General features: G+C 42.4%; 1 protein-coding gene across 1 annotated transcript in view; it reads left to right on the forward strand.

Moving 5' to 3' along the window:
• The first annotated feature begins 2,607 nt into the window (after window positions 1-2,607).
• The window catches only part of LOC124175107 (epithelial discoidin domain-containing receptor 1-like), a 140,204-nt gene continuing 117,331 nt past the window's right edge, over window positions 2,608-25,480 (forward strand). The window contains exon 1 of the mRNA XM_046555007.1: window positions 2,608-2,881. The gene's annotated coding sequence lies outside the window, so the exon portion shown is untranslated. The remainder of the gene's footprint in view (window positions 2,882-25,480) is intronic.

The following is a 25,480-nucleotide window of genomic DNA, read 5'->3' on the forward strand; positions in this document are numbered from 1 at the left end:
CGCCGTTGAAAAAGCCGCAGGTAGAAAGAGAGGAGAACGAATAAATACCAGAATTAAAAAAGCAGGGTTTCCCCATCGCTCACAGAGTTTTGGAAAACCTGGAAATGTCATGGAATTCTGAAATTATTGAATAGTCAAGGGAAAAAAAGTCGGGGAATCGTTTACCAAGTTTTTTTTATAGATTCAGATAAATTAGTTCGAATACAAAATTTTTTTACCATTGCCGGAAGATTCTCTTCAAACTTTGAATATTCCTAAATATTACCTCACGAACAATTGTGCGCGAGTAAGAATTCGTACTTTCATTAAAATGAAAAAAAACAAAAAGTAAAAAAAATCATATGGGAAAATATAATGTATTACATATTTTTTTAACTTGCTATAACCAAATGAATAAATCAAATTGTTCAGAAAAAGGTTATAAGATTTTTGTCTGGAAAACGTTGAAATGTCGAGGAATTTTGCGATGGAAATTTAGTGTCTGCACCTTCAGAAAGCTGTCGAAATAAAAAATAAAAAAATTACACTTATAGGGTAATTTTCAAAAATTATCAGAAGGTCAAAATTCGATAATCGCCACTCTTCAACTCCCGCCAATTCTTCGTTTTCTTCCCTTTTTCCCGGGGGCTGTTAAAGGATCTTCGAGTCGTATTACAGGGCGATTGGGGGGCAGGGGAGGGGGCGGAAGTGACGCGAAGTGGACAGAGTTTAAAAGTGTCGGCGGACAAGTGTGGGCGAAACTTTATGTGAAAAAAAAAGTCGATCTCGTCTTCCGGAAACGGAGACAAAGTAAATTCTTTCGCGAACCAAGTGTCGAAACTTTGCAGTGAAACTCCGAAAGAGAAGAATTTGGCCGATCGGTTTTCGGTGTCTAAAATATCTTTAGGGCCAATCAGCTGAAACCAGGGAGTTGTTTTCGCCTTTTAAAATCGTTCGTACATACCCACTTTGTCCCAAAAAAAAGGCCAATGGCAGAGAGGGAATTCCGACGGGCCAATTCTGTCAGAAACTCGGGAAACGTCGCGATTTGCATATTCTCGAAACGACGTGTCTAACGCCGCGAACGAAACGACGTGCTGCGACGCCGTTTCGCATCGTCGACGCTTTTGTTTCTCCGCCTCGAAATTTCCTAATTCACCGCGAACTACTCCTGCGGATATCGCTGTAATTTATTCACCCAGTTTCTCACCCTTTTGCCCCGGATTTGTGTCAAGTCGTTTCAACGTGTCGAGTTCCCGTGTATTTCTCCCTGCTAATTAATGCAGTCAGTCTCAAAATCCAGGGTAAGTCGACTAGCGGTGTTCGAATTCACCGGAAACGATTCGCTGGATAGAAAAAATAAGCTATTCGGGAAGATATTCGGAGGATGATTTTTCACCCTGAGCTTTGGAAACGCGACGCGAATTTTCAATCGCTAATGAAGAAGCTACCTCGGCATCGGGTGGCTGGGGACTAATCTCCGTTGACCAACAACACGCGCCTCTGCAACTGGAGTCTCAAAGGCCGAAAGCCAGCTGCAGCTGCAGCCCGCGAGCCGCCTCTTTACGCCCCTTCGATAATGACCAAACGCTAATGCAGAACTGCTAACGAGTCGAAACTCCGTAATTATGAAATACCTATATTCCCGTCGCGTCTAGATTCTAGGAAACACAACTCATACCGCGGTATAATATCACGCTGCAAGGATTTCGTGTATAATTAACCGATGCTGTGTCGCGAAAATTTTATTTTTGTTTCATTCCTTTGTTGTGGTTGGTTGTTTTCGTTCTGATTTTTTGTTTTATTTATATCATGTGTTCGCTACATGTTCGCCGTCGCACGTGTCGTCAGCATTGTTGGAAATATAACAAGCCAATGACGGAGAGGCTAACTATAAAGATAGACTTAAGGGAGGGGGGTTACAGCTTGGACCGTCTAAAATCACGCCTATATTTAGTAGTTTCTTTTTTTTTTAGGAAAATTAAAACACTTGGAGCTATTTTTTAGAATTTGTTTTACTGAAATTGATAACAAAATGGTCGCATGAAGCATATAATTAGCGAACGACTCCGAACTCGAGGGCTTTTGCGGCAGCGCGTTTCCTGACGTCACTTGTCCAACTTGTAGCAGATGGAAAACATTTTTTTGAGTTAAAAACGCCTTTTCGGGTCAGAGCTCGTAGCACAAATGTTGCAGACACATTGTTTTCAAATATACACGATCATGAACGAAAAATTGTTAAAAAGATTTTCGATAAACAAAAGTTTTAAAGATTGTGTCAAAATTTCACAACGATCGGATAAAAATTGACCGAGGAATATGCGCCACAGGATTGAAACCGTGGTCGTTTGCTACTCGTATGCGCCATGCCGCCATTTTGTTATTAATATCAATGAAAAAGTTCTTAAATGTTCTTGAAACTATGAATAATAACAGCCCTTAAACCTGAAATTGCTCCAAGTGTTTTCATTTACTTCAAAAGAAAACTGTTGAAATAGGCATGATTATAGACAGTCCAAACCGATATCTCCCCCTCCTTCAGACATAAACAGAGTTAACCTTCCAGAGAGTTGTTATTCTACGGTCTTCTTCTCGCGAGCTCTGTACATTGTCAGTACGCGACGATCGGTAGAGCTGAGGATAGACGCTACGCTAATTGTTTGAAGTGCTGTTTCTTGTTACGTCGTAATAAATACATTCTAAATGTTGAAAAATGTGCCGTGAAATAAATATCGTCCCATAATAATCCCCGCAACAAGAATCGCACGCAACTACACGCGGCAGAGGCAGAAACATCGTTCATCGATATCACGAACGAGGCTGCACGGCAACGTTCCATTCAAAATCAATCCAATTGTGAGGAAGCTTTGTTGAAACGTCGCTCCGCTGTGACAGCCAGTCGGTATGTAAACTGGTTCCAAAAATCCTGATCGACTCGAAACTGTTTGCCATGTAGGGTATAAAGGGTAACGTTTGCGGCCTAATACGGAGAGAGAAATTATTTTTATCGGGTATGAATGGAAAAAAAAAAAAAAAAAAAAAAAAAAAAAACGAAGAAGAAACGGAAAATGACAGGCGGATATTCGTAACGAGTAGTAAAGCGAATATGAAATAAAATAAGCTCAACGTAGTTTACTTGGTATAACTTTACAAGTTGGACTCGAAGAGCTGAAATTTTCCTTATAAAGTAACGAGAAATCGATGAAATAATTGTCGATCGCTCGAAGTCACGTAAATCGTTGCAAGTCTTGGGATGAACAACGAATGGTTAGAATTCATTGAAGTTCTAATGATTTTTGTCCGTAACCATCAACCATATATTCACTTTTAGTTAATTTCCAATTTACCAAGTGATTTCCATTAATTTTCAACCGATTTTCCCATCGTTCTAATTAATCTTCCGCGATTTGTCGTGATTCCAGTGATTCAATCGAGTCTGGAAATCACTGAAAATCGTTCCATCAATGAATTAAGATCACCAGCCCCTCGATGCTGCACCGCAAATTACGAGTCTTCGAACTGATCCCGTCCGAATGTTTCCCAACAGCAATACTGCACTGCAGCCATTGGAACTAGACAACAGCGACGGGAATGCCGAGGACTGTCCACTATCAACGACTGGCGACTAGCCAAGGTGTTCCAAAATCGTTGGAAGGTGCTACGGCTGAGTCGTTACCGGCATGTATTAATGTTTACTCGAATTGTTCTGCGGATATCGTGGAGAACGGAAACCGCAGCAGGTATATTCCCGCGTATGACGATTTATATCTATATATATATATATATATATATACATATGTGTGTGTGTCTGTGTATGTATGGGTACATATATAACGATAACTCCGCAGGATTTTGCGGAGGAATTTCGAACTGCGTTTCGGTGATATTCAAACACGCGCGGTTGCTGATTGTGGATAGGAATTTTGACTCTTGTGTGTGTGTGTGTGTGTGTACGTGTGTGTGTAAGGGAGAGAGAGAAAGAGATAGAGATAGAATGGCGATGGCTGGCGAAGGAGCATTCCGTAGTTGGCGGGCTACAATTACTTAAGTCGAGCAAACAGCATTGAATTCGGGTCGCGAGTGCAGCTGGCTGCCGGCTAACTCCCGAGGAATTCCCCGTCAATTACTTACCTCTAATTGTTCCTTTGCCAGAGTAGAGAATTATTCAAACTTCCCGCCTTCCTATTCCCCGCGAGGCGGGAAGTTTGAATGACGAATTTAAGTGAAAAGCGTCGGTATGGTGAAAAGATAAGGAAACGTCGATACTTCGAAGCGTTTTTCGCAAACGGTTCCTGCCTAGGGACACGTGTGTCGTCAGAAACGGAGGTCTTGTAAGTAGCGAGTAGCTGTCTTTCGCATTAAAAAATCAATCCATCAACTCGCCCCGCGACTCCCGGTTGTGACAACGTCGACGTTGCTGCAGGGTGGGGGGGGGGGGGGGGGAGGAAGAGGAAAAGTGGCTTTGGAAAATGACTGAAGGTGACTCGGGGGGATGGAAGCGAGGAACGAAGGAAGAAAGAAAGGAAGGAAGGAAGGAAGGAAGGAAGAAGCCAACCAACCTTGGAGGCATCTTTCGTCCTTTCCTCATCCCGCAGGTTCGCGAAGCATAATCCAATTTGTGGTCTCCCCCGAACGAAGGAGGAGACACGAAGCGTCACTTTCAGCGACGTGTGCCGACTCCCTGATGAAATAACAATATTGTTTTTCTATCTCGCGATATAAAACATTGATATCTGCTCTTCTCGTCCTTGCGATATCTGTACATACGTACCAACACGCGTATGCAGACACACGGACGCGCAGTTAGAGAGGAAGTTAACTTCTTACAACACATGTTTGTATGGGGCATTCCACGCCAATTCAGTTAACGATTGATCGTGACATTTTTTTTAATCAACGATTCTTCCTACTTTAGAAGGATTTCTGAAAAGCTCCTGAAAAATTTTCAAATACTCTTTCAATCACTCGTCTTTGTCCTACGATTTTTCAAACCCATTGCAAAAACGTTTTTTTCTATTTTTTTCAATCGATTTTTCTGTTTTCATACACGTTGAAAATCTACTATAAAATTTTGAAACAAATCGTAAGTGTGTTTTATAACCGGAGAAACAAATTGATAAATCAGTACTCAAATCGGAGATACGGTATGTATTGTGATGGATTTTTAACAGGTACGAAAATAGAAAAAACGATTCAAAAAATATAAAAAAACGTGTTCCCACTTTGAATATTACCGTGAGAATGTTTCGTTTCGAGGACGAAATTTTTTTCCTCCTTGTTTAATAAAAATCGATTTGGGTGTTCTTGAGATGGGTTTGAAAAATCACAGGGTAAGGACGAGTGACTAAAAAAATGTGTAAAATTTTTTTTAAAGCTGTTCAAGAGCCGTACTAAGGTGAAAAAAATCCTTGGTGAAACTGAAAAATGTCGTGATCAACCGTTTGCTGAGTCGGCATGGAATGCCTCATACGTCCGTATAGGTATAGTTGCGCATCGAGAAAGTATTCTACCAATATTCTGCCGGCCTTCGCCCCCGTGTAGCGAGTGGACAATGGGGGTAATAAAAGTGGCGTCGACGATGTTGCGGCATGGCAATGGAAGCGGTGCACAAGTGCCGACAACCGTACGAGCCTAGGGCGAGTATAATAATACGGGGGGCGAAGGGCATCAATAGGAATGCCATTTGAAGGCGGTCTAAGAAACTGCTAATAGAGCCTCGCGGGTTGCGAAAAGAGCCCGCAACCTTCGGACGATGACGCCGAGGGGAGGAAGGGTGGAAAGGAGGAAGGGAGAAAGGGTGATTGAGTGCCCCGTCCACCCCTAGACGAAACACAAAGGGCACGTTACGTAGCGGCCACCGCGAACTCCTCGCCCATTAACAGGATTCGATTGGCCCTCGAGTCCTGCTCCTTACGCCTCCGGTTCGGCGAACGTCAGCAGGGACTTGACTTCGAGCTTTTTTTTTTTTTTTTTTTTAACAATGAAAATGACAACAGTCTGAGCGATTTGAGTTTGAGGGCCTGATTGTTGTAACGAAATGACGGCATGAAGCATATAAGTAGCGAACGACTCCGAACTCGATCTCCTGACGTCATTTGTCCAACTCGTAACGGATGGAAAACATTTTTTTGAGTTGAAAACAACTTTTCGGATTAGAGCTCGTAGCCCAAATGACCAAAAAAAAAAAATTCAAATATATATACGATTACGAAAAAAAAATTTCACATTTCGACGAAAAAATTGTTAGAATGTGTAGAAAAAAAAATGTTGGGATTGAAATTCAAAAATTTAGTAATAAGCTCGAATCGATAAACAAGTTTTTAAGATCGTGTCAAAATTTCAAGTCGATCGGATAAAAATTGAACGAGAAATCTGTGCTGGCGAATTGTAAACGTGGTCGTTCGGTACTTATATTCCAAAATATTCTTGAAACTATAAATAATACAGCCCTCAAACTCAAATTGATCTATGTGTTTTAACTTTTTTTAAAGTAAAAAAATACTCCCAAAAACAGGTATGATTTTAGACCATCCAAACTTTAACCCCCCCTTAAATGTCAAATTTTGCTGCCTCTCGTTGATACTTCGCCGTTTCTTGAGCTCATTGCGAAACGAGCCTCATCCCATCCCTTAACTCGACGATCATATTTTGTTTTTTTTTTCATTCGCTTCAGTTGTATATTATCTTACGATTCACGGATGACTGAAAGACTAGTTTCTTTGCTGTACAAATACCATCGTTCGACCGAACCAAGGGGTGCGTTTCGCTCTCAGACTCGGTGTCGCCATCTCTGAGGAAAACATCGAGACGCGCAACCCCTGTAATTTTATCTCAGACCTGAACCCTACCTGAGCAGCATATTGCGTGAACTGCCATGAAAGAATTTTCTTGAATTAATTAACAAAAGCTTCCTTTATTTCACCGTTGATACATTTACGTGAATGACGAAAATTTTAAACAAGCATCGAACATCGCACAAGCAATTAACCGACTTGGTTTACAGGGGTTGAAATTTTACTTCCCAGAGGTTACACTCTTTAACCCTTTCAGCCACGCAATTCAGTTACTTGAAAATGCAAAAAAATGAAGGATTTCGTATGGCATGTACAAAAAAGAGTGCCACTAGAGTGGCTTCTGCGATTGAAAGGGTTGAGGTGGTTGAAGCATGGATTCCTCGGGGCAAAGATATGCCGATTTTCGAATAATTCAGCCGGAGACTAACCCGCGAACAGCATAATAAACTTACATCGAGTAGCAGACAGCGAATGGACAGGTTCGAGGGCGAGGGGGTGAGAAACCGGAACAGGGGGTTGGGGTTGGGTCTGTTTCAGATCTCCCAAATACCAATTAGAGACGGAAACTTCCCCTTTCATGTTGATTCCTGCTCCGAAGTTATCTCAAAGTTCGCATTGTTCTCCTCTTCGCGGGATCCCAACCCAATCTTCACCCCCATCCCCCGTCGTTTTCACACAGCTCAGGTACTTCCGTACGTCATCAACACTTAGTTCGATACCGCACGACGATCAATTCGCGAATGGTGGTTTACAGAGTTCTCGTCTTGACGCAAGATCACTTTGAAAGTTTTCCCGAACAATTCTGCAAAGAGCAACCCCCTGATACCAGTTTTTGTTCAATTTTTTTTTGTTTGTTTTTTTTCGTTCCTTTTCTTTTCACACTTTTATCGCGAAACAAAATTTTTCGATACATCGTCAGTGCTGTGATCTAAGTACTCGATAAATTGTTTCAAATTTTCTTCAACAATTTTGTATCACAAGGGGCGAAAGAGAAATGAAAAACTGAGAAATATACAGTCCAGCATCAAAGCGACGTCTTGCGACTAACAAGGGTTGCAAAGAGTGATTTTCGCTTCCACTCAGCCCGCAAAATTAAGGAGCGCTAATCGATCGTGGAACGGGTTTGCAAATATTGAAACCGGTTGTTGAGGGCCTGACGACGCAACGGGGGGATGTTTCGGGCAAATATACCCTTGGTAAACATAACTTGTTCTTTCTCGAACCGCAGCTGTCACCCCCTCCGCTGACCGTACGATCGTGAAATTTTCCCGCGGATAGATTCCGACCCGGCTTAGAGAAATGAAGATTTTCATTTCGCCGGTGTGTTTGTGCCTGTTTGGGGATGAAAAAGGTGGGGGTGAGGGGTGGTGGACCGCCAGACATCGAGGGGTGGAATCGGTTTATCTGAAAATGCGGAACTGACGGAGGTGTTAAATTCCGCCGACCGTAAATTGAATTAAATCATTTAACGGCCTTATGTTTCGAGGGTGCGCAACCCCCGCGAGGCTCGGCCTCGTCGCCGCCCCTCGAATACCCGGGAGCTGATAAATGTAACGAACGTTGTACCGGCGGCTGGGGTGAACGGGGGTCGTTTCGACGGACCGGAACTCCATTTGCACTATCTTTAACTTCGCCCCCGCGAACTTTAATTATTCACGCCTCCCTTCCTCCCCCTCCGCCCCCCCCCCCCCCCCCCCCCCCGTCCAACAGCTCGGACCCTAATAGCGACACCCTGGGAAAATGTTTATCTCCGATTTCACCCCGCAAATTGACACCCCTACTTATTCGGCGAAGATTCCGCGCGTGTATAATAACGCGTTTTGCCCGCAGGGAGCGTAGATCGCGCCTTTCTATATCGCCTCGCTTTTCTCCGTTTATTCCTCCCTCCCTCGAATATTACAGCCGTCCCGCTTATCGCCAATGACTTCCGCAATTGTCGTCGCCTAAATGCTTCAATAGAGGGCGTTCCTTCTAATTAGACGCTCGGTGAACTCTGCTTTACGCAAGAGGGAAGAATATCTCTGTTACGAAGGTTTTTTCGCGGTAACTTTTTAACGCGAATTCGATTACGCTGAAATTGTCGTTTTGAAAAATAAAAAAACACGTCGATACAGCAGACATCGGACGACGAGTGATTTTAAGCGCTTTAGAGGGAACCTCAAACATATTTTTGCGAATTTGGAACCAAAAGCTTTTTGCTCGCAAAATCGATTTCCAGGACCTTTTTAAGAATAATTTTTACCCTCGGAACACTTGAAAAAAATATTTATTTCAGAGTCGATTATAACGTATACTTTTTTTGACCTGAAAACCGGGACTACAAGTGGAATATTATTCCCTTCAACTTTTTTTCCTCATTTGCGGGAAACATGAGATCACCTTGCTTCGCTGAGGTAGTAAATCTATCCGCGTGAATAATCTTTGACTTTATTCCCTTGTTACATAATGTAATATTACACAGGACTTCTAAAATTTTTTTCATGTCAGCTACGTGGGATGTTTTTGGTAAATATTATGTTTTCGAGTATGTTGAATTCAAAAATTACGTACGGTATTCTTGCAAAATACAAGGTGTTTGTATAAAAAAAAGCATAACAATAATGAAAAACAACACCATTTTATCGCAACGAACCGAACAATATTTCTCATAAAATTAAACAAACAATTTCTTTATGAAATGTATTTGGAGTATTGGAGTATTTTCCCCGGTTTCAGTGTGTGAAAATCTGTAAGAAACAGTATAAAAAACTTGTCCAATTTTTCGTTTTCAGACCTGCGTTGCAATGTCTGCATAGTTTAATTCCCTCGTTCTCATAATTTATCCTGCAAGTTATCCGTCACCGGAATGCAATGTTCGAAGACATGTCGCGTGAGACATTCGGCTCGACATACTTTTGCGGCACATTATCTAGCACAGATGCCTGTCGAAGCATATACGCGTCACACACGTCAGCCCATAATTCTCCACGTTTTATGTACATCGATACACTCGACTGCTTGTACAGCAGCTCCGTGGCACCGCTGCTTCTTCTTTTTATCCCTCTTCCTCCTCCTCCTCCTCCTCCTCCTCCACCTCCTCCTTCTCCTCGTCGTCGTGACACGCGGAGTAAAAATTTATGCAAAAATCAATATACCTTACACGGTTACGTGACGGGCCAGAAGTAACGACATCTGAATATCCGCTGCAGAGTTCCGTCGCATCGTCTAGTCGGTGTCGTATTTTATTTTTCAAATTTTTGTGTTCATTTTTTCTCTTATCAATCAACGAAAATTCCTCAAAAACATTCCCGTTTCTGGTTTCTCACAACGAAATGTCAATTTCCATCTGCGGTTCAAGAGAATAATTATATTTTATAATTCAATTTTCCTCTCTCTCGTTCCATCAATTCGATAGATAAGTTAACGTTTTGAATTGAATCTGACAAATTTTCTACGATCAAATCATTGGTTGCTTCATTTTGTTTTTCCTACCAATAAGAATTAATCTTAGATTATTCAAGGAATTCTTATTTCCCGAAATGTATTCACTTCATTCTAATAAAATTTGTAAGTAAGCGAATATTGTTGTCACTGGAAGAGTCTCAATTATTTGAATAATTCTTAGACGATGTTGACTCTATTTTAGTAACAAAAAAAAAAGACGGATAATTAAAAACCTCCAATGGCTTGAATAAAAAAAGAAGGGCTTATCGAAAGAAGCATCAGAAACAAAGTTAAGGATGTACTAGCTATTCATTCTCAAACAAAAGTGAGTCTTATCGACAATATTGAATAGTTTGTGACAAGACAAGAATCGGAAAAAACAAACCACAATAAAGGTGATAAGAAAACTGAATTTGAACCGTAATAATGCTTAAAAGTTGTCAATGAACTGTTTAAGCAAAACATTGTTCAACAAATTTATAGGGAATATTTTTTTTTTTTTTTGTGATGTGAAATAAATTCGTTGATTTTTCTGAATATACATGAATTTTTAAAGAATTTACTCGTTATTTTAAAATTTCTGTTTTCGAAAATTAGTAAAGTCTGCATTTACGAAACTATTCGTTAGATGCCCCGGAAACTTCTTAATTTTAATTGTAACGAACAACGCTTTTACGAAAACGTATCCAAAATCGACGATTTTTCCTCTATTTTAAAAAATGCTAAATCCTCGAAAACGGAAATTTCAAAACAATGAGAAAAGTTCTTTAAAAATTCACGTTTACTCAGAAAAATCAACGAATTCATTTCACATGACAAAAAAAATAAAAACCATACCCTAAAAATTTGTTCAACAATGCTTTCTTCAAACAGTTTATTGACAACTTTTGCGCGTTGTTATTATTGAAATTTGATTTTCTCACCGTCTTCATTGCGGTTAATATTTTTCAGATCCTTATCTCATCGCAAAGTACTAAACATCGTCGACGATATTCACTTTTGGTCGAGACTGTACAGCCAATGCACCCTCAAATTTTCCTCTCCTTTACTTTTCGCGACCCCGTTCCCCGAATGAGTCAACGCGCCAAAGTCTCGGGGATCTTCAGGGTTCACTTGCGACCCCCAGAAAGGTGACCCCTGACCTTGGCGCAGTTGCATCGGTGCAGTTTCGAGTCGGGGTGGTTTTAGGGTAGACGGGAGTCGTGAGAGACGAGCCACGTGGCGTTTCGAGAGCCGGTGCAATTCTCGCGCGTGCCACGAAGACGCGGATGGATGGGGAGGGTGAAAGGGGGCGAGGGGAAGCCTGGCTCACGCCCTCGCCCTCGCCCTTTCCTCCCTTTTCTCCACCTTCAACCCTGCATCCACTGCCTCCGCAAGCGCATATCTCATACCGCGGTGCTTTCTTTAATGGACCCTCTTAATAATGTATCAATCTCGCTTACGCGCCCCGGGGTTTCGAAGCATGCGACCCTTCGCCCCTTGCGATATTCAATTTTACCCCACCGCATGTATGCACAATATGTACATGCCCCTGTTTCTGCCTTCTTGATCGATTCAACCTGGCCTTGGCGGCTATCGCCATGCGAACACGGCGAAACTATAACGAGATGTTTCAAGCGTGGATGGATTTTTAGTGTGTGGTATGGTACGTATCCTCCGGAGCCGAAATGTTCTCTTGGACACAAATACCGAAAATCAATAGTTTCCGAGATACAGGCTTCGTAAGGGGGTGGATGGATTTTTTTGTGTCCTATGGATTACGCGATTTTTGCGAATTATAAAGCTTCGCAGAGACTCCGCAGACGCGTGATAAACAGGACAAGTCGATTGTTGCAAGAGTCGGAGGGTCTCGTTCTTCATGCGAAATCCGACGTTGCACCTCCTTCCGGTAAACCAGCGAGCTAGTGGATGGAATGAACGCATCGATGGAATCAATCACAGCTTCCTGCCTGTCTTTGAGAATCGACCGTGCAGCTTTTTAAGCGATTTGTTTGATTTCAAGTCCCTTTGAAGCTTAATAATTTACGAAAATCACGAAATCCATGGATATCAAAAAATCTGTACACCTTTCTTCCGAAGCCTGTATCTCGGAAACTACTGATTTTTGATCGGGAAGAAATGTACTATGAAATACCGAAAATCCATCAGATTTGAGCGGAAGCCAATTTCCATAGGGACTCTGCGGGATCCTCTCCTCAAGATTACACAGTTATAGAAATAACCATCGAATATTAAATTTTTTTGTAAATACACACACACATGTTTTACTTGTACGATTTATTTATCCGCCACATCGTATCACTTTTACTTATCAGAAACTGGGACGACTGTCTCGTGTCAACGTACCGTCTGCCTGAGACCTTATTTTGCTTTATGGGATCGATGGAAGAGCGTGGCAAAGGACGCGGGCGGTTTTTGTGGGTAAAAACATCGTTAACGTGACAACGCGAAGGCAACGAAAGGCGACGGGAGGAGGATGAGAGAGGCTCGATGCTGGAGGAGGAGGAAGAAATTCTTAATACAGCTGCCTGGGGATGGGGATGGGGATGGGGATGGGGGGAGGATTGAGAGCGCATAGCGACGTACCTGTATTACAATTTCAAATGAACGACCGACTATTGAATTAACTTCATTCATGGGAATAATAAAGCTTGTTTTCCCCGAGAATTCTCCGGCTCTTCTTATTCCGAGGAAAATTATTATATACCGCCTCGACTAATTCGACTAATGCGATGCGAACAAGCAAAAAACTTCCCACCGTCCCTTCGGCTTCCTATACAAACTCCGGAGACAGTCGACTCCGGATCCTGGAACTCCGCCAAACTGCACTTTGCTTCTTCCTGCTGATCCTGTAAGGATAGTGACCGAAATTAATCCCACTCGAGGGTCGACGGTGAATTTACTTTTTTTTTCCTCAAAAAATCAAGTCCGGATGTGAGTCTTTGAAACTGTACCAAAGTGACGGGACATTATCGTCAGAGGCACCAAACGGCTAGTCCTTGAAGGGTTAGGTGCGTCCTGAACTTTCAAGGAATCCATTTTTTCTATAATTTAAAACAAAAATATAATAACAGAATTGTTTTAATCGTAGTGGAGTTTTTGAAAATTCAAGATCCACCTGACCCCTTGAACCCCGTTTCGGGGACGATTAGCGGGTGGTCCAACAGCTCGGGCTGCCTGGCGCCCGTTAACGAGCGGCCAATGCCGATGAAAAAAAGTGAACAAGGATAAAAAGGCTTCGGTTCGGAGCCGGCGCAGCGTCCTTAAACGCGATCCATCACTCGGTGCTACTTGGCGCAGCTTCAGCGCCATTAACGCGCGAGTATTTTGAACGATTTCGAATTCTCCGTCCATTTCCGCCCCTTAGATTCTTATTTACAAGACTCTCGTCCTCGAGGATTCCGCCGGACGATTCCTGCGGGATTAATTCCTTGGGGTTGTCACGACGCGCTCCTCGACGGATTACCGGTGTTTTCTTAGGGAGTCGGCTGCTGGCGTCCCGGCAATTTGTATTCCAGATAAACCGTTATTGATGCTGCCAATATTTCTTAGTCTTATAAAATAGATGCCGCCCTCGAGGGTGCGTTACTTTATTTATTTCGACGCGACGCCCGCCGACAAGATCGAACGTTGTCCTCGACTCTTTCTGCTCCCGAGCTTTCCATCCCCTTCCGGACTCTCGTTTCCTCAGCTTTTCGCTATTCGATTGAAGCCTGGCGATCTGATGTCGACAGTTTCGTCGTACATTTTTTCAAGGTTTCAAAAACATCTTCAAGGTTCGTTTTTTTTTTACAAAAAGAAAAGCCGCGATGAGTCTGAGCTGAAAAATGTAACCGCGTATGAATAAATAGCGGAACCTGAAAAGGCCGAGAAACGGGATAAAATTTATTCGAACAAGAACACTGGTCAACAAAATTTTGTAACAAGGAAGGTGCTTACTAATTTTGATAAATCTATATACCCCCGTCATAAAACCATATTTATTTTGATTCGATCAGGTCTAGTTTTTGTGTTATAGCTACTATCAGTAAAATTGAATGTTTATCCTTTTGACTTACCTTTTTTGATTCAGGGTGCTTTATTAATTACAATAAATACCAGTTGGTTAGTTACAATAATTCTATATTACTAAACCTTGTTCCTAACTCAATCAATTAAAAATTTTCATCTTACACACAAAAAGCAAATTTTTGTTGTCCTGTGTAATCAATAAAAAAGAAAAGGAAAAATCCTTCCTTCGAATTCGAAACTTTCTTCGCAAACGAGCGTTTGAATATTACATAACGATCGCGTTACGCGGAAAGAGACGAAACTACAAAGACGGTAACACATTGGTGGGTATAAAAGAAAGTACCGAACGAAGCGAAAGCACCCCTCGAGTACTCGGATGGTTCGATATCCGGTTCCCGGGAGTTTCCTCTCGGGTTTCCGGTCGTCGCGGAAAACTATGGAAAGCTGGAGTCGCCGCATGCAGCCGTAAGTTGTAACCGAATCCGCAACGCGGCCGTCTTCCGGATCCGCGCAACGCGTTCGAAACGCGCAGACGAAGAGTCCCAGGGAGATACGGAGGCCTTATTGGCTCACGCCCCTGACTTTCAGGCTTAAGCCGCGCAGTTTTATGCGAGGGAAGAACAGGGGGGCGCAAATCCTTCGCTGCGAGATGTGTATTGGATTACAGTGATTTTCAATTATATCCCCGCGGTACGACATGTGTGGGATACGTTGGAAAAACAACCGCGACTTATCTCGAGACGACTCCCGGGCTTTGCCTCCAGCTGAGTATGATTCGATTCGGAATTTCGCCCAGAGCCGTTATGGAGTTGAAACGCGTCGGTCTGACTCTATTTTAGACGGCAAAACGACCCAGCGATTATTTTCAGCAGTAGTAGTTGTGGTTTATTTTTGCAAAATTATACATGAATTACAACAAAGTTGTTAATAGAAACATTTTACGATCTTGAAATAGTCTGATATGATTTTGAGTGATTTTTATACTGATATTTTGAAGAGAAAACAATGGTGTTTAATAATAAATAATATAAAACAAGTTTCAACAATCTTATATAAAAATTTATTGAATTTAGTACGAGATGGATTCTAGAATTTTTACGAAGAAAAGAATATTTTTAATCCTATAAATTAATTTTTATCAACTCTAATTGGTCACTCTGGGTGAAATTCATCCTAAACATCTTTCAAACTCCTCGCAGAATCCCTTAGTCATGGTGATTTTGATTAGGAAAACTGGCTTTTTCTGCGATCCTTAAACAATACCTAGAGATATTTTTTTTAGATTTTTATAACTCATCATTACAGCTGGATTTCGATTTTTGGAACTGGGGTGAATTTAACCCCGTGTGGCCGTTATGCGATTCTACTGAAGTGTGACCAATTAGGGTTAAACATTCAATCGTATTGCAGAGAAATGGTATTAATAAAATTGAAAATCTTTAATAACATTAATGAGAAGAAAATGAACAAGTTTTCTTCCTTGAGCTTCTGTGAGGTTGTTGAACATTTGTAGAATATTTTTATAAAATTTTCGAATTACGATCCTACAATTATAACATATCCAAATTGCAGGTAACTAGAAATTTCTACCCTTAAAGAAGCTGCGAAAAATTGTCGGGAATGGCCTACATATAACACGCATTCAAAACAGCATTAAATCACCGTCGGTGAATAATTTTACAATTCCGTGCAATTCCGGGTTTTTTTTTTTTTTTTTTTATTCATATAATTGTACCGATAATTGGTTGGTATAACGAGCTCGATTCGTTGTGGACCAAGATAAAACGAGCGAATGAATAAATAAATAAGGGTGCATAAATAGTAATCGATAAATAATTTGTCCGCCGCATATATGCGGGCTGTTTTTGCGGTTTAATTGCCGCCCGCTGGTGTGGCCGCAACCCGCGTGAAACCGTAATCGAGATTGAATATTCCGCAAGCTCCTTTACCCGAGTTCGGTGTTTAACCGAGAGATGGCGCCACCGTACGGGAGCTTTATCTTTCAACGGTTCTCAACCGGAGCTTGCGACGCAAGGCTGGATCAATCGTGTCGTATCTTTAGACGATTTCAATTACGCGTAATTTATTCGCGGTTTTGACGAAGAGCTTTTCGAACATCGCCGAATAAATTGACAGGTAAATAAAATTCGCCGTCGAAGCTTACGGCTACTTTTCTCACATTTTTTCGTCCATACCGAGGAGAAGAGAAGAGATGCGACTGCAGCCCCCGAATGCCGCCGAGGGACCGAAGCGCCGAGGGTAAGAGACGATAAGTGCTGCTTTCCAAACATTCAATTTGTCGAGTATCGTCTTTCCAGGAATTTTAAGACGGGAATAAAATGGAACCTTAGAAACCACCCGCGCCCCGTTTCTTCATTGAACTGCTCGCATCGCCGGAGTGTAATATAATACAACATCGAAGAAAGCTGCTCAGCGTCTTCCCGCAGGAACACAATATCATTCTCGCTCCAACGAGCTTTCGCCGATCCCCCAAAGGAGTCTTGCCTTATACCCCGAGTCACTATTATCGACAGGAGCTAAGTCAATTTCGATCCCACTTATTTCTCGCGAATGATCGCTGAAGAAAATTCCCCGGTTCGAAAAACCGCCCGGATTTTACGAAAGCACGAAAGCTCGCATCCTGCGGATCGGTAAACCATCCCTGACTGATTGTAATTCGCGTTTCGCACACCGATCGCTTCGCCATAATTACTGCAAACGAATTCTCCGACCACCCCCCCCCCCCCCTCCCCTCAAACGTTGAGTGCAATTACGATAAATGAAATCAGGATGACCAAGGACGAGTAACCTAATGAGCTGAGGAGCTGACGTCGAGTCTACAGAGTGGCGAACATTAGCTGAGGCGAACCTCAAATTCCGACGGTCCGAGCTTTCCGCTCTGCGGCTCTGAGGATCCTTCCTTCAAAGACATCTTTGAGGAGCTTGCAGCTGCGGTGAATGAAGGGTGGGAGGAGGGGGGGGGGGGGGAGATGAGGTGAATTATTGACCCTGCTGCGAGGTAAAAACGCGGCACAGTACAAATTTCGAACGGGACCGAATGACGGAAATAAAAGCGCGGAACGAGTGGCAGTATAACCCGATTAGGAGAGACCGGAAGCGGGCAATAAAACCGCGTTTGTCTGTGCGAAAGGTGGGGAGTCGTGACGTAGGCGCGCATCCTTCGTGCCGGACCGACCGAGGGATAGAAAATTAAATATTAATCTGAGAGAAGGGGTGAAGGGGGAAGGAGGAGGAGAGAAGCAGAGAGAGGATGGAGGAAAATGAAGAGAGGGAGGGGGGGGAGAGGCGGAAGCGAGCCGGAGTCTCATCACACATGCCGGACTGCCTGTTCGAATCAAAAAGGCAAAACTCATTTCAGCCGGCACGCAAAAGGGATGCGGAACCTATCCTGTTTCAAATTTTAATCAACCCCCGAGCTTTGCATAAATTATCTTATGGCAACGGAATCCGTTACGCTAGGGGTTAAGTTCTTCGGGGATTTCAACCATCGGTTTCGGTGTAGATATATCCTGCAGTCTTTCAGGGAAATCGAACGCCCTTAGATTCTTCTCTCGTCTTACACCTACAGTAGGTCAGTTGGGATGGACGATGTTGGAAAAAAAAATATCGAAATCGAACTATCGATGTCTTTATGAAAACATCGAAGCATCGATTCTTAACGTAGATGGTGAAAATAAGAGCGAAAATTTTGAAAAATGAGCGGAAAAATTTGAAATTTGAAATTATTATCATTGTTAAAAATTGGCAAAAATACATGGGAAACGTATAATTTCACTCCCGTGGCAAAGAAAAAACTGAATTGCGTGACTGATAGGTTTAAAACAAACATCGATAGTCAAAACATCGCCGTATATCGCCCATCCCCCTCCCCCCTAACCTACAATACTCAACTTGTCGCGACGTTCTTAAATCATCCCGGGAATTCCTTGTCTTCGACGTTTCGCCGTTCCTTTTTCCATTTCTCGTTCTCCCCCTTGTTCCCCGCTTCGGAAACTCACCGGAATCGAGGAATCTGGACCTATGTCTCGTCTTTTGTCAGCCCCAACGGCTGGCAGAAAGGGCGGATCGCTTCTCCAAGATCTGCGAGGACAGGTCAGCCGTGATCCATCGACCAGAATCCTTCTTTGTCCGCCTTTAACCTGTCCGTCCGTTCTGCGACGTACAAACGTCGCATTCATTATTCGTGCAGCCGCAGCTGAAGGCTCTGCACAAACTTTGTGTAGCAAAAAGTGAAGACACAAAACAATCCGTTTAAGCTTTTTTTTTCGTTTCTTTTTTTTTCACCAACGGATCAATTTATTTTTCTTCCTTTCCTAGCACTTGAGATTCCTCTTTCCATTGCTAGGGAAAACTTTGAACCCTCTGACTTATATCTGCAGGTGAAAATTGTTGGACAGGTTGAGAAAACAGGAAAGAAACTCTCAGGTATTAATTTCGACGCTTATTTTTGTGGTTTATTGTAACGAAAGAAATCTTGGCGTGACTTCACACTGCGAGTAAGAACGCTATAAACTGAAAAGACCATAGACTATAAAGATGTAACGTACAATGCATGGCTCACAGTAGTATCTCTATGTCCAACTGTTGTGGCTACATATTTAACCCTTTGAAGTATACATTTTTACTTACTTAACAAATTCCTTGAAACTGGGTGTATAAGGGTTCTCGAGGTCGCTGCTTTCAAAAATGGAGTCAGATCTGAGAAGTTTTCAACATTAAAAATGGCGGGTCTAATATGAGCGAATAGGATCAATTTTTATATTTTCAGTTCGCCATGTTGGATCCCCCATATTGAATCCGTTATTTTGAATTTTGAAATTTTTCCGTCAGATTTGTTTTCAGAAATGCTAAAAACCAAAGATTACCGAGTTCCACTTTTATAGTCCCCATAATCTTCCCACAATTACATTCATTCGGTAAAACCAAGCATTTTCAACACTTTGTTTATTTATATCGCTCACTATATTCGCGAAGTCATCGACGATATCTGTTTTACTCAATTTTTCTGCTTACTGTAACAAATGAAATTTTTCTCAGTGTGTCTGATATATATGACACACCGTGGCGCAAAGGGTTAAAAGATAACCCTGTCGGTAACGGCACTTCCGACAAAAATTGATCGGGCAAAATACACAAAGGCGTCGGAATAAATTTCCACTTAGATTAGGAAACGCGTGTTTGTTCCTCCAAGGCACCTCGGGCCACTTTTTCTGCAGGTGTAACTGCGGTATCCCGCCCACTAGGGCCAAATTTCCTTTCGTTATTTCGTCCTCTATCCCCGCGTCGTAACCTTTATTCCAATTGTTATTGTTCCCAGTTACCGTCAAATTGTTATCACGGCCGCGGTCCTGCGGCTTAGCATCGCGTGAATGGCCTCTTGTCGCGTGTCCCGATGCTACGCCCCTGTTCCCGTGGTTCCTTGATGCACGCGACGCGTCACCCGCGTCCTCGACACGCACCCCACACCTTACAAGAAATCGTAAAAATACATGAAAACGAGTCCCCGCGATGCGATATAATGCGGAAGTAAAATAACCGCGCTCCGTGCACCTTCCAAATTTTTCATTCTCATCGGGAGCTTTTATCTCCTCCCGCCCCGCCCCCGTTTTATTGAAAATCGTACTACCGTTATCTCTAGCTTCGAGGGTAAAACAGATCGTCAACGACTTTACCGACTCGACGAGCCAAGCCGCCCACCGATCTGAATTCCTGAGAGAATTTTCAAGTTTTCAAGCAAACAATCGCGTTAAGGATAATCAAAGTGGCAAAGCTTGTTTTCAAAAGCTTCGCATTTCTACTAGCATCGTAGTCTTACTGAAACCTGTACCAAAAGGTGTATTTTCGATAATCAGGTAATAATTATCGAAGAACTATTCAAGGGTAATATCATTGTAAAAACCTAAAAGAGCGCCTTCTTGACTTTTTTTTTTTAGATGGATGAAAAAGTAATGTGATAATAATATTGAAGGAAGTTATTTGGCGTATATTCAAGTATAATATACGAAATTATTATTAGGAAATATTCAAACATGGCAACACTGAAGCCATTCTCGCAAGAAATGTTGAATTCTACTATAGATCCTTAAAAAAAAACGAAAATACTCTATCTACATGTTAACAGCTAGTGAAATACGTCGGGGATTTTAAAAGTATTGATTTTTGTGTGATTAGCGAGGATCTAAATAAAAGAAGTTAAATTTTTTACGAAAAAAAGGGCAATCGTTTGTTGATAAATAATGTTAAAACTAACTTATCGAAAATCCCCAACGTATTTCACTAGCTAGTAGATTGAGCAATTTTTTCTTTTTTTCAGAATAAAATTTGCCTAATAACTTCCTGAAACATGATTATCTTATTACTATTTCTTCCGTTCGAAAAAACAGAACTAGTCAATAAATCGCTTTTTTCAGATTTTTACATCGGTGTTACCCGAGACGTTAGAATTTTTCATATCCTGCAAATTTCCTCGCGATTTTTATTCCATATTACACTAGACGCATGTTAATAATCTCTCTCCGCCTGGTTAAATAATGAATCGTAAATAGGCGTGGTCATTAATCAAACAAATAAGCCATTTCTCAGCCCCTTGTACATATTATATTTCCCCCCTCTCTCTCTTTCTCACCCTCTCTCGGAGCAGAATAAAAATTGTTCTTGGGTATAAGTATACGAAAGCAATGCGTGAGATAACAATAAATAGTCGAGGCCGACTCTCCCGCATGACACGGTGGTGCACAATGTCCAGGAATTGCCAGGGCAGCCCGAGCAGCGTTGGCGACGATAAGAAATGCCGGGACTGTCGCGTGCTTCGTTATTTTATACATATACCCAGAGCCAACCAGCGTCAACCTAGCCCGTCGACGTTGTTCCGTGTACGTACCTGCTATAATGCGATGAATATTTATAAGGGAGCCGTCATTCCGTAGTAGAATAAAGCTGCGTCCATTTTCGTTTCAGAAGTTACATTGCTGTCGCACAGCTCGCAAGCTCCAGATTAGATTCAGATATAATAACTGAAATATTAATTCCTGGCTCGATTTTAACAGCCGGACGGCTTTCGAACACACACACACGATATATTATACGGTTCGTGGATTGTTCTTACTAATCCCTTTTTTCTCCCTCCCATCCCTTCGCACTCTCTTTTCCACCACCCCTCCCGGGACTAATTAGGCCAATTGAAAAACAGCCGCAGCATTAACGCAGCGCGTTGGACTTGTAAACGGAAACTTTGTACACTTTGAACTGCGGAATGGAAGTTAAGAGAAAATTCCGCGGGATAAATATCGTTGTATTAAAAAAAAATATTATCCATCCTCTTTCAATCTACAATCGATAAAAATTATTTATAATTACAGTGATCAATTTTTTTTACCTATAAGTAACGTTGCGACGATACTCAAATCGGTTACTTTTACACACCTGTGATAATCGAGTCAATTTATATCTCGAATCACGCGTCCTTTATTCCATGACTCGGAGAGCTGGCTCGATTATTTTTCCTTTTTTCCTTCCTTCTTATTCCTCACCGCCACCTGAGGACAATAACGTCTCGACGAGGATTTCTTCACGATGAACAGGTGTGACTTTGAGCACGTGGGTACCAACAGATTTTCCAACGCTCATCCCTGCGGCTGCTTTCAGGAAGCGTTTCCGGAGTCGTATAAATGTTTACAGGAACTCACTCTATCTTTCTCTCTCTCTCTCTATCTATCTATCTCTCTCCGCGCATCCGCGTATGCTCAGACTTTTAATCGTCATCCCCTCCTCCCCCCTACTTTATTCACTTACAGTTATTATTGTGTCTGGTTTCAATTTCTAACTTCGTATTATACAGAGAGATCACATTTTAATTCCAACAAGTAAAATATTACGGTATAAACAATTCCATTCGTAATAAGACAGACCATCGTTATAAGAGCCAAGTGGGGCTTTAACCGTGATCGAGGATCATTCATCAGCGTTATTCACGGTCAGGGAAGCGGGTTTGTAAGAGGGGCCCAAAAGCTCGGGGTGTGAAGTGATTAAATTCCGTATGGGAAGAAGGGAAAAGGGAGGTGATGCAGCCATCGTTGATGCAGCAGCGTCGAACATCGCGGCCGGTGATTTAATCAGCGAAAGTCGTCGACTCCGTTATACATAACGTTAAAGTTCCCGTACGTGGTTGTTTTTGCGATGGGTGAACGGGGTCGTAGAATCTCCCTTGAATTTTATCACCGAAACGATTATCGACGCTGCATTGTTCCCTCCCAAGCGCTAATTGTGTTTATGTTAATTAAAAAGGGACCGACTTGATTTCCCAGGGATATCAGTTCCGATAAGAATCCAAGGGATGGTGCATGGATCCCCGGTGTATACGTACATCCAGATGATCGTCACGTGCACTACGCACCCCTTTCGCTCTTTCATTATAATATGCAACTACCGTCAGAAGCAGCAACACGACAAGCGAAGAAGAGCCGGAGCAAAGAGGGTGCAGAGTTATCTAAATTGCTTTGTGAAATAAATTAACGCCCCGGTAATTCCTCCTGTAACCGGATCCGTAAGCGAAGTTTCCTTTTCACGGACCAACGCCTCGACGTATGTTTTTCTGCATACATTACGTTAGAATGATCGTAACAACAGTCGTATAATTCGAGGAGAAAAAAGCGACGTCCAAGCATTGGAACAGCTGAAATCCGATAGGATCGACATATGGACCCGGAGATTGATGAGGCGGTCGGATGAGGGGTATGTGAAATGTCCATTGGTTTGACGAGACCTGTGCATATGCCTTGAACACCTATGCTCACTGTCGCCTCCGGAACGCATTACCAAATTAGACCAATGCGGTGGCCCCGCCTGCCCAATGGTCCGTGGGTAATCGTTCTCCACGATCATCGGGGTTCCGGGGCTCGGTTCACCCATCGTGACTCACTTTATTCACTTAGCCTAACTTTATAGCGCTCACACGCTAATATAGTCCCTGATCGAAGAAACGATTTGTCCTACCGTAAACTTGACTTGTGTACATTGGATTGGATTCCATGCACCGATTGTGGGCACCAAACTAGGGGTGGTTCATTTTATAAACTTTTTTATCTAAGATGCCCCTCGAAATATTTGTGACAATTACTGAAACAAAAAACTGTCGTAAAACCTGGAGGAGGTAGGAAAGTATTTATAGATCGTTACCAATTATTGTAATTTTTTTTCTTTATTCTTATCTGTACACCTTACGGACTTGTATGTTTGTTTATTTCTTTCGTATCGTGGCCCAATTGATCATCGCTCATAAAAATTTGAAAAATGAACCGCCCTACTACCGCACTATATTGGTACTAGGTACCAACTGATAGTGGATTGTTGTTCCGACCAAGTATAATCGGCCAACCATTAATAACAGCTATACCTTCTATATTGTAGCATCGATATATATGAGAGAACAATACGTGAGAGTTCCTACACTCGCATGTGTCATTTGTGTGTGTGTACGCGGTTATTTCAAAAGGGCGAGAGTTGTGGGCCAGATGTCGACCAAAGTCGGCAAATCGAATGGAGAACATTGACACGGGGTTGCTGCCGCCGCTGCTGTTGCTGCTACTACTGCAGGGTCTCCATGTTTTTTTTTATTTATCATTCTTTTCACTCCGCCTTTTCACCTTTTTTATCCCCTCTCCGGTGTATTGTTTCCATTTTTTTTTCTCTCTTTTCCTTTCATTTTGCAACGATAGCGGTACACGCTCGCGTTCCGCGTGCATGACGAACACAATGGCAGAACGCGACGGGAATAAAAATGGACCAAAAAGAGATGTAGAAAGAGAACGCGTAATGCAACCGACACACGCGACACGCGTGCAGGCGGCGGGGTTCCCGAGTGAAATTGTTCCTGCAGGGTGCGTAACGGGAGAAGAAGGAACACGCCGCTATGGACCATGGACAACCACTCAGACCAATTGCAGTCGAGGGGCGGAAGGAGCAGGGGTCCGGTTTATTGTAAAAGTGGTTTTCCCTTTCACCCGGGCATCGATTCCGACCGTTTCTTTTTCCCCTTCGTATCCAACCATCGGACCTGAATTTTACAAGCGGTCCTACTCGCGGTTCCTTCCAATAGACCGTGTCGGTGAAAAAGCGAAGAATCTTTGCTCTCAGCACGGTTCTCTATGTACGCATTGTTCCCTTACGAAGTTGTGTGAAAAATTTCCACAACTAAACCGAAACGCATTCAGCATTTATTTATTATACACCGTTTCAGAAGCCGGATCTTGGAACGACGGCGATCCGTTGTAGTCCGAAACGTAAACTATAAGGAAAGTGACAAAAACCCGTTTGAACAGATATCCAGTGATGTTATTTGAGCCGATGATGTAGTGATTACGAGTTATACAGCATCTCTTTTTTTATGCGTGTGGATGGAAATGAATTTGTGGAAATTCGAATGACACAGAAACTGAGGTATCAACAATTTGAGAAGTTAATCGAAACTCGAAGACATTACAATCTGATAAAAGAAAGAGAGAATTTTGTCATTTCGAAACTCATGATCATAAAACCTTTTCTTAGATTGTTGATATCTTAACTTATTTTCATATATTTGTGTCATTCGAATTTGGTCAGATTCATTTCTGCCACACCGTCTACCTATATATTATTTCACATCTATCTATCTATCGATATATCTGCCTATCTATCTGTCTATCAATCTATCTATATATCTATCTATATCTACATATCTATCTACCCACCTATATATCTATCTATCTATCTTTCTATCTACACATCTATCTATCTATCTGTCTAACTTTATATCCATCTATCTATTACATCTCCGCTATAATTGCCGCGGATAACGATCCTGGAGTAGATTATTGAAAAGGTTCGTTCCCTCCTGGTAACATGTGATCCATTCATCCTGAGGACGTCGAATGCCTCGGCAATGGGAATTACAGGTGGCACTCGGGATCTGAGAAGCTGATGGCTGATGGCTGATGGCAGACGGTCTGTGCAGGGTTCCTCGATATGCCGGCAAGGTTTACATGCTTATGCGACGTGAAGGCGGACGAGTGTGCCGTGAGTACGTAGACGCGGTACGTGCATGCACGCCAGCCAACCAGCCAGGCAGCCGGCCAACAACCAGCCGGCTAGGCGGTAAAAGTTAGCCCCGGCTGAAAGCTTTTTATTTGAAGGGTTGCAAGGAAGCGGGAGAACGGGCGATGCATTATGCAGTACTGTTTGAAGTTGTTCCTTTTCGGCGACTCGCCGCCTTGCCTTGG

Source organism: Neodiprion fabricii, chromosome 2, assembly GCF_021155785.1.
Source record: "Neodiprion fabricii isolate iyNeoFabr1 chromosome 2, iyNeoFabr1.1, whole genome shotgun sequence".
NCBI classification, from domain to species: domain Eukaryota; kingdom Metazoa; phylum Arthropoda; class Insecta; order Hymenoptera; family Diprionidae; genus Neodiprion; species Neodiprion fabricii.